Source organism: Protopterus annectens, chromosome 1.part1 (genome assembly GCF_019279795.1).
Source record: "Protopterus annectens isolate FY-2018-M chromosome 1.part1, PAN1.0, whole genome shotgun sequence".
In the NCBI taxonomy this organism is placed as follows: Eukaryota; Metazoa; Chordata; order Ceratodontiformes; family Protopteridae; genus Protopterus; species Protopterus annectens.
The window spans coordinates 1558855226-1558864045 of NC_056726.1; the positions used below are offsets into that span (position 1 = coordinate 1558855226).

The 8820-nt window shown below is 34.5% G+C and overlaps 1 long non-coding RNA gene across 2 annotated transcripts in view; it reads right to left on the reverse strand.

Annotated features, from left to right (window-relative positions):
• Positions 1–3565, reverse strand: part of LOC122811334 — a 590182-nt gene extending 586617 nt beyond the window's left edge. The window contains exon 1 of one of the 2 annotated variants that reach the window (XR_006366238.1): positions 3236–3565. This is a non-coding gene — a long non-coding RNA (uncharacterized LOC122811334). The remainder of the gene's footprint in view (positions 1–3235) is intronic. The other variant, XR_006366237.1, reaches the window with a different exon arrangement.
• Between the last annotated feature and the right edge of the window lie 5255 nt (positions 3566–8820).

An 8820-nucleotide genomic window follows, 5' to 3' on the forward strand; every position in this document is an offset into this window, starting at 1 on the left:
ATTTTTAATGTCAGTATTGGAGGACTTGTTTGTGGAATTTACTATCCTTGTTCTATTTTAAAACTTCCTGTTTACTCTCTCTAAATTTGATCTGACATGCATGCATAGATACATACATACATACATATATATATACATATATATATATATAATATATATATATATTTATATATATATATATATATATATATTGTGATATAACCGCAAAAACAGAAGAGATAATACTTATACTTTCTGAACTTCTAAATATAAAAAAATAAATAAAATGAAAAGTGGCTGCAACAACAAATAAACTTTTAAATATTTAAATAAATAAAAATACGCAGACTAAGATATATATATATATATATATATATATATATATATATATATATATATATATATATATCAAATGTATATGTACATATATACATGCATACATATCATACTTCTCAACCTCTTAGCACAAGAAATCTGGACAAAGCCTACCATAATGGGGGGGGGGGGGCAAAGGCTCAAAAATAGGAACAGATTTTAAATACTTGTCTAATAAAGTTAGAAAGCTGTTAGAATTAAAGGGCTTGTGTTAACATGCATTTTTCTGAAGGTTATGAAGTCTGAAACTCAAATGTATGTCACTATTTAGTGACTTCAGTCCTTGGATCATCCCAGTGATTGCCAAGACAAACACAAATTTTAAGAGGAAAAGAACAAAAATATGAGGCAAAAATCTGGACAGTTGAGAGCCATAATACATATATACATACATACATACATGCATAGATAGAGATGCATAAATACATACATGCATATATATATATATATATATATATATATATATATATTTATATATATACATATATATATATATATATATATATATTTATATATATATATATGTACACACACATACATGAGTGCCTAGGTATATGCATACATGCAGACAGACAGATGCAGTGTTGTCTGCTTTATATCTGTGAGGACAACTAGCATCTTTCCCAGATTTTATTATGTTGTATTGTGCCTTTTTACCATAATGTTGTTTTAATGAAACCCTCACTTCCTGTAGTTTATCTAACCTGCCCTGGTCCCTGTATATTTTTGTACTTTCCTCGATTGTTCTGCATGTTGCACACATTTAAGTCTTTAGGTCTCATGTCATGGCTTTAGATATGTGCCTCTTGGACCATTTTAGCTTCATATCCACAATTTATTAATGAATTATGTTCCTAATGGGCCACAGTATCCCACTTAGTGACTAACAGTGAGCTACAGAGAAGCTATAATATCTTCTTAACTGTTTCTATTGGTGATGCCCAGTATTGTGTTCTACCACCCTTCCTACAGCATTATTACTCTGCTTATAGGTTTATAGTAGTTACTAGGCATACAGGATACTATAGAAAAACCTAACCCAATTATCCAATGGCACAGTTTACTGTCTGGATAAGTGAGTTGCTCAGAGAAACTCTGAAGGCAAATGGAAATTGATGGAATCAAACCTTGGACTATAAGAAGTAGTTCATTGCCATAATCCTCTGCTGTAACTGTAAGATTAATTTAGCTGCTTTTGTCCTGAGTGTGATTATTCAATGTTCAGTGTATGTTCATTTCAAACTGAGGGCCTTGGAAAGACTTTACATGACTTTGCCACAAAGCTGAGAAAATTTAAAACCATCTTCTCTCTGCCAGTCTTGCACTGCTCCTGTGTACCCTTCCAAGATCTATTGCAAATGGATTCCATATTTTGCCTAGTAAATTATCCTAATATTTCTCATGTTCTCTGCCCTGCTTGGTTATTCTTAGAATACCATCCTCTGTCTTTTAATATGCCCTCAAATTTCCACCCCATTCACTGCTCTATTCACATCTTTTTTACATTGAAATTTTGCTTTTAATCTACTTAAGCAAGTTGTTGGTTTGACTTTTTATTATTATGCATTTGTTTGCTTGCTTTGTTTACTAGAGGTGAAATTTTGTGTATCTTTTAATATGTCATTATTCAAGATTATTAGATGAATGTACCTGTTTTGCTGAACTGAGTGCTTTGATGTCAACTATCAGAATTAATGACACTTTAAAAATGATTCATTTAAGATTCTATTGAGCTGATAAAATGGTCATCATATTTTGGATGTCTGACATTCTCAGTGGGAAGCAATGAACATGTGTGTTTCATATCATATCATTCTGCATGGCAAAACAAATATTCCCACCACAAGACTCCCAAAATAGAAGGCTGATATCATGTCATTTAGAGCTTCAGCTGTACTCAAAGAACTTTTGTTTCCATTTAAATAGTTATAACTATAGCTTTCTTGAGATAGAATGTCATGCTGTTAAACCATATACACTCACTGTGCAAATTAAATGTGTGTATAAAACTACTTCGAATTGTCAAAAATATAATCAAACGTTTCCTTCAGCTTATTAACTCCAGCGTCGTGATTTGTGTGGGATCTCTTATGAAGCAGTAAATAATGTTTCAGTGGACCAGCATTCTGTCTATACATCAACAACACCTCATAACCAAATAATAACAAAGGTGAAACACTGACATACACAGACAGTATGCAGAATGCTGCTTCTGCTATAGAAACAAATCACACGTTTACACATATAGCAGCAACATTAAAAGTATAAGAATTAAAACTAAAATGCTAAACTGTTCACCATAGCTAATTAATACAATGGAAACAATGTATTGATTACATTAATATTAGTCTCTTGAGTTCTGAAGACTTAACTCCTTTCAGTAAACATTAGCTTAAGTATACAAAATGCAATCTTTCTTGTCTACAGCCTACAGAGTTACTGTGTAAAGTATGTATTCTGTACAAATTACTTACAGGCTTCTACCAAAAAGTCTTTAAACTGATGTGCTAATGTAAGGTGTAAGCTGTAATCCTCTGCCTAGAAAGAGAAAAGTTACTATGGATTTGTCACAAGACAAAAAGCACTCCAAAATTCATTGAACTACTAGAACGTTTTTGTATTTTAATGTTTTCCTTTTTTCATTTTTTTCTAACTTGAACAAGTAATACTCCATGCACTCTGTTACTTAGTAATTTTTAAAGTATTCTGGAGGTCAAAACTCCCCATAGAATTATATAATTAAATATCTATACAATTGTTAACATCATGTCTTATTTAGAACAAGAATACATAAAAAAATCATAATTCTCAAACTGCTGTTACATATTACTGGAGCTCTAGGAAATTCTGATAAATCAATAACAAAGTTTTAGACTCCTACCTGCTATTCCGGCAGCTTCTGGTTTCTCCTTCTCTCACAGTATAGGCAAAAGTACTTTATCTTCAGCAGAATCCCAGTGCTTTGTTTTTATTTGGTATCATATTTGTAAGATTTTTCCTTGGTAAGTTCCAGAACAGTGTAAGAACATCTGTAGATGTGAACACGGATGATTATCTAACTTTTGCAGAGACCTGATTAAAGAGTTTCAGAATTCGCCATCATGCACACACTCCACTTCAAGCCAGTTTTTCAGGTTGAGTCACCTGTGCTCTTCACAGCCTACAGGTAATGCACACAATGCTCTTGGCAAGTTCCTGCCTTTCAGATTTCTGCTTATTCTCTGGGAAAGTCATCAGAAGTGTGCTGCAATCCTTTATCACGTCACCGCTGACAAAGATAGTAGCACTTAAAGCGGTAGCTTCAAGCTATGTGGGGACGAGGTATTTATAGTTTCTGAATTAAATGTAGGATGACAACAATTACAATAGTAAATAATAATAAGTACATCGAAGTCCACATGGGATGTTTGTACAGTACAAAGCTACATACCATTCTGAGTATTTTCTTGATATATTGTACCTAACGAATAGAAGCATGCTTGAGTAAGAGCCCTTAGAAACAAAGTTCGTTGTCAAGTGCAGTACTATATGATTAACTTTGTTTTTCCAGTCTTTCTACATCTCATAACAGTAGTATTTTATGACTATCACTTGTAAAACAAAATGTGTTATTTAGTTATGATGAGATTCTATTAAACTGAAGCATATACTGATTGCAACTAAACACAAATTACTGTAGATAACTGTAAAAAAAAAATATATATATATATATATATATATATATATATAATATGTATATATATATATATATATATATATATATATATATATATATATATATATATATATATATATAAAGGTGAGTATGTATACCTATACCTTTTTTACCTTTTTTTTACTCTTTAGTATCTGAGTAAGTCCAAATGCATTTCTCATTTTTATGAGTAATTGGGAATACAGACTGAAAGATTAATTCAGGGGCATAACATATGCAAGTGAACCCTGGGGAGGTGGACATACCTACTTTCTGTGCAACTAAATGTTTTAACCTGACAACTTGATTACCAAGAAGTATTCATGAACTGCAACCTCAAAGATAAAACATTAGCAAAGTCAGTTTTAGTTATACTGCTGATAAGAGCAAATGCAACTGGTGGGAATATTCCATTTTAAATCAGAAGTCGGAAGCTTTAGATCCCTCTTCTGTTGCATAAATATTTTATATTTCATAACAGTTTATTTGCTTGTTTGTTTAACGCTGTACAACACTGGTCCTCAGGAATGTTTTTCAGCTCTAGACCAGGGCTATAAAAAACATACATATAAATTTAACAGTAAGCACATAACACATTAACAATAAACACATGGCAATGGTGTCAGACTGTGTCTGGCATTTCTCGAGAGCTAACTATGGCAAATGATTTGGTACACAGCATGAGCGCAAACTCATTGACAGCATAGCCTTTATGACATCATGGTGACCTGGGGTTACAGGCACACATATCTATTATATGACCTTTATGACAGTTTATAGAGTAATGTCCATGCTAATTTATAAATTTAAGCCTGTCATTGGTGTCAGGCATCCAGATTATGGAATGTATCACATCCACTGTATATAGCTGGCAAGTGGCAAATTGTGTGGAATCCATGTACCACTGCTGTAAATCAACCTGCATCTGTGGCATCTGAATATGCATCCCTGCATGTTGTAGTGGACATGTGAGAAACTGTTGTTGAAGATTGTTGGAGGACAACTGCAAAATCCCAGCAGTAGCCTTGGCTGGCCTCTGGAAGGTTGGATGGGTCAATATTGTTACTGCCATTTTGTTCTTGTTTGCAGAGGAATTGTCTGACCTCCAGCTCTGCATACCTCCATTGTTCTGCACTATTTACACTGAAAATGTAGCATTTGTACATCCCATACCGCTCAACTGTACAGATTTTCACAGAATGTCCAGATCTTGTCCTCATATTTGTGGTTCGTTTTTCATAAAATTGTGTTTTTTTCTTGCAAATTACTGGCAAATCATTAAAGCTTGAAGTTAGAAAATAATGGCAAACATTTGAGTTTCAGACTTCATAGCCTTCAGGAAATTCATGCTAATCCAAAACCTGTTATTCTATCAACTTTTGAAGTTTGTAAGAGCAATATTTAAAAATTGTCCCTATTTTAGGGCCTTCATCCCACTTTTATTTATGGCTTTGTCCAGATTTCTTGCTCTAAGAGGTTGAGAGGTATGTACATCCATATAGATATGGTCTAACTGTTCATACTGAGGGAATGATATGCGCAAAAGTCAGAGTCTAATGTGCTTTATCCCTCCATGCCAGTGGAAATGGCTAATCCCCACTATCGACCTATAGTGGTAGTAACATGCGGCTTGGCCAACAGATGATTCTGCTGCACTTGCTGTTGTTCTATATATTGTAATAGATTGTGCTGATTTCTTAATCTTTAATGACTGTAGGTAATTATGGCTGCATTAGTCTTTGGCTATAATATACAATATAAGACATGTCTGTACATACAGGTTGTGGTTTATGAATCTCATTCTGAGACATTCGGTCCATAATGGCTTTAGTTGTCTATGTGTATTGATGACTGTGAACTAGGCTTTGAGAATGGATCGTGTGTATATGTGTGAATTGCATAACTCTTTGGTATAGTGTTTCAGCTATGCAGTGTTAGTATGAGTTCCCACTATATGAATACTGCCTTTAGTCTCAGCGTGAGTTGCTCTAGTGTAATGCTTTTTTGTACATAGGCATTACACTTAAATAACTCACAGTAAGATTCTTTTGGAATCCCGTACCTAATGCCCCGTCACTCCCTTTCTGACCTGTTACTGGGGCAACATCACAGCTCCTATCGTGAACAGCCTCCCCCTCTCTCCCTCAGCTGCATATCATACTTCCTGAATATTGTTTCGGCAAATTAAACTTCAGAATCTCCTTGCTAGTTTATTACTGTGACAGGAAACATTCTTCCTCTTAACACCTTACTTTCAGTTCTACCCTAGTCATTATAGTATGAATCATGCATAGTCTGTATAGCCCTCAATTATACTAGGTCTTTATCAAACTCAACTTACTGTTCCAGATTTATGAAACTTTGCGATAAGTCACGTATGCAGGCTTCACCCATGGCCTCTATATAGTTATCATGAAGAGGTGTAAACAGTCAAATTTTTATTATTTTTTAATGGCCAATGTTGCAGGAATACATACAATCACACATGCACACTGCACACACACACACACACACACACACACACACACACACACACACACACACACACACACACACACACACACACTCACTCACTCAATGTGTGCTTGCTGTGCTCACACAAACACGTGCACTGAAACACACATGCATGCATGTGCACAAATACACACACACACACACACACACACACACACACACACACACACACACACACACACACACACACATAATTGTCGGTTCTGAAAATGGCACAGGAAGAGGAATTTAGTAAAATATAATGCCTGGAATACAGAAGATGATAATGTTCTCCTTTTTTTAAGTCACCCCTTACCTGTGTTACTACTTCCCTATACAAAACAAGCTTAGCCGGAATTGCATGGCATATTTATAATCTGTCTTTGCTTCCTCTTAACCATGCCAATAAGTTGCCAGTTTTCCTTTTTTCTTTTTTAAGCAAGAAACATCTTTATTAAGTTATCAATTATGACATAGGCAATCATACATTTTTATAAATGAAAACAAACCATAATGACATTATTGACATAATTTCAGTTACAAACATTATAGATTACAAACCATGTTGACACAATTGTAGTTGAAATATTATATATCACTTATAAGCTATCCAATCATTGTCAGTCAAACATTACATGGCTCATTCAAATCCTGGCTTCTTTCAAACATCATTCCTTCTCTGCATATATTGTTTCCATAATTCCCATTTTTTCTTATGTAATTTGCTCCTCCCCTTTTCTAAAGATCCCTGTTTCAGTTGTTTTATTTCTGTTACTATAGTCACTACTTCTAGTAAAGTTGGTTGAGACTTTGATTTTTCATTTTCTAGTAATTGCTTTTTTGGCAGTCACCATAATTAGACTCAGCAAGGCCTTACTATGTCTAGGTAATTCCGATTCCAATTGATGTAGAATTTCATCTGAGTTTCCATAAATTTACTCTACTGAATTCCAAAGATACTGGGGATTAGCAGTTTGCACTGGCATAGAGGGATAAAGCCATGACTACATCCCAGGTTACCTAAGTTTGATTAGTAGATCAAAAACCTGCTAGAAGCAGCATGGGAGAGGAGAGGGTTGGGAGGCACATGCCTGGGGTGCACGTCCCTGTGAGTTAATTCTTGGTACAACACAGAGACCCCATGGAAGCACTAACTTTAAGGGGGGAGCATGGCTGTCCTAAGGAATGACATGACTTGCAGGAGGGAGTGACTCACCCTTGCTGATGCCCATTGCATGCCAAAACCTGTCATTATGCAGTGGGGTTAGGTCTGCAAAATACACAGACACACACACACACACACACACACACACACACACACACACACACACAAAGCAACCCAAAATGTTTGCATAAATCATAGCCATTTTTGGTTGACTGTTGCTCCAGTGTATGGATAACAATTGTTGGTAGGCAGCAGGAGCAAATGTTAAAAAAACATTTGCTGGAGGTTATTAGGTAAAATCTGTGCAACACAGTAAATGTATCAGGTATAATGTGGAAGTGAACTGGGTTGATGCTAGTTTGCAGTGCAGTAAAAAGGAGAGCATGTGTACAATAAAAAAAATTATTATTAATTTATTTATTTGTCTGTTTATTTATTTATTTATATATTTGTTGACAGGGTAGAGCACTGATCTCAAGGAAAAATTTCAGCTTGTTTGCAGTTAGCAAGGTAAAGACTGAAAGACAGAAGTATCTGCCCCCATATATCTCAGGATAAAAGCAGAAAAATGTACCAACTGCCACAAAGAGCACGCACCAACCACAAATATGAATAAAAAATGAAATAACCACCCGTGTGGCTATCATGGCTAAAAACATAAACTTTAATAAAACAAAATAAAATGTGAGGATAAGCACTTTCTCGTTACTAATAACGCTTCTTCAGATCAATTTCAAAACATAGAACAATAATATTTAAAGAAAAATCCATACAAATTAAATTCGTCAAAAAAATTTGGCCAGTCAAAAAATGTTATGTGCCTGATATAGCTAAGAGTAGAAGTCAAATACAGGAAATCAGTAAACACTAGCGATTGGACGAATTTTATTGGCTAGATTATGTTTCATTGAATAGATTGTTCACACTGGTGGTTATTTCATAGAAGTAACCTTTTATGAAAACTTGCAATAACTCCTTTCTATACTCTTACTCAATCAATGGGTGTTTACTGTACTAGTCACTGATGAATGTAACCAAATGGCTGAATAAAACATCTTTTCAGCTGTATTGTTTATTATAACACACTGTGCTCCTTATAGTATATTTACTGTTT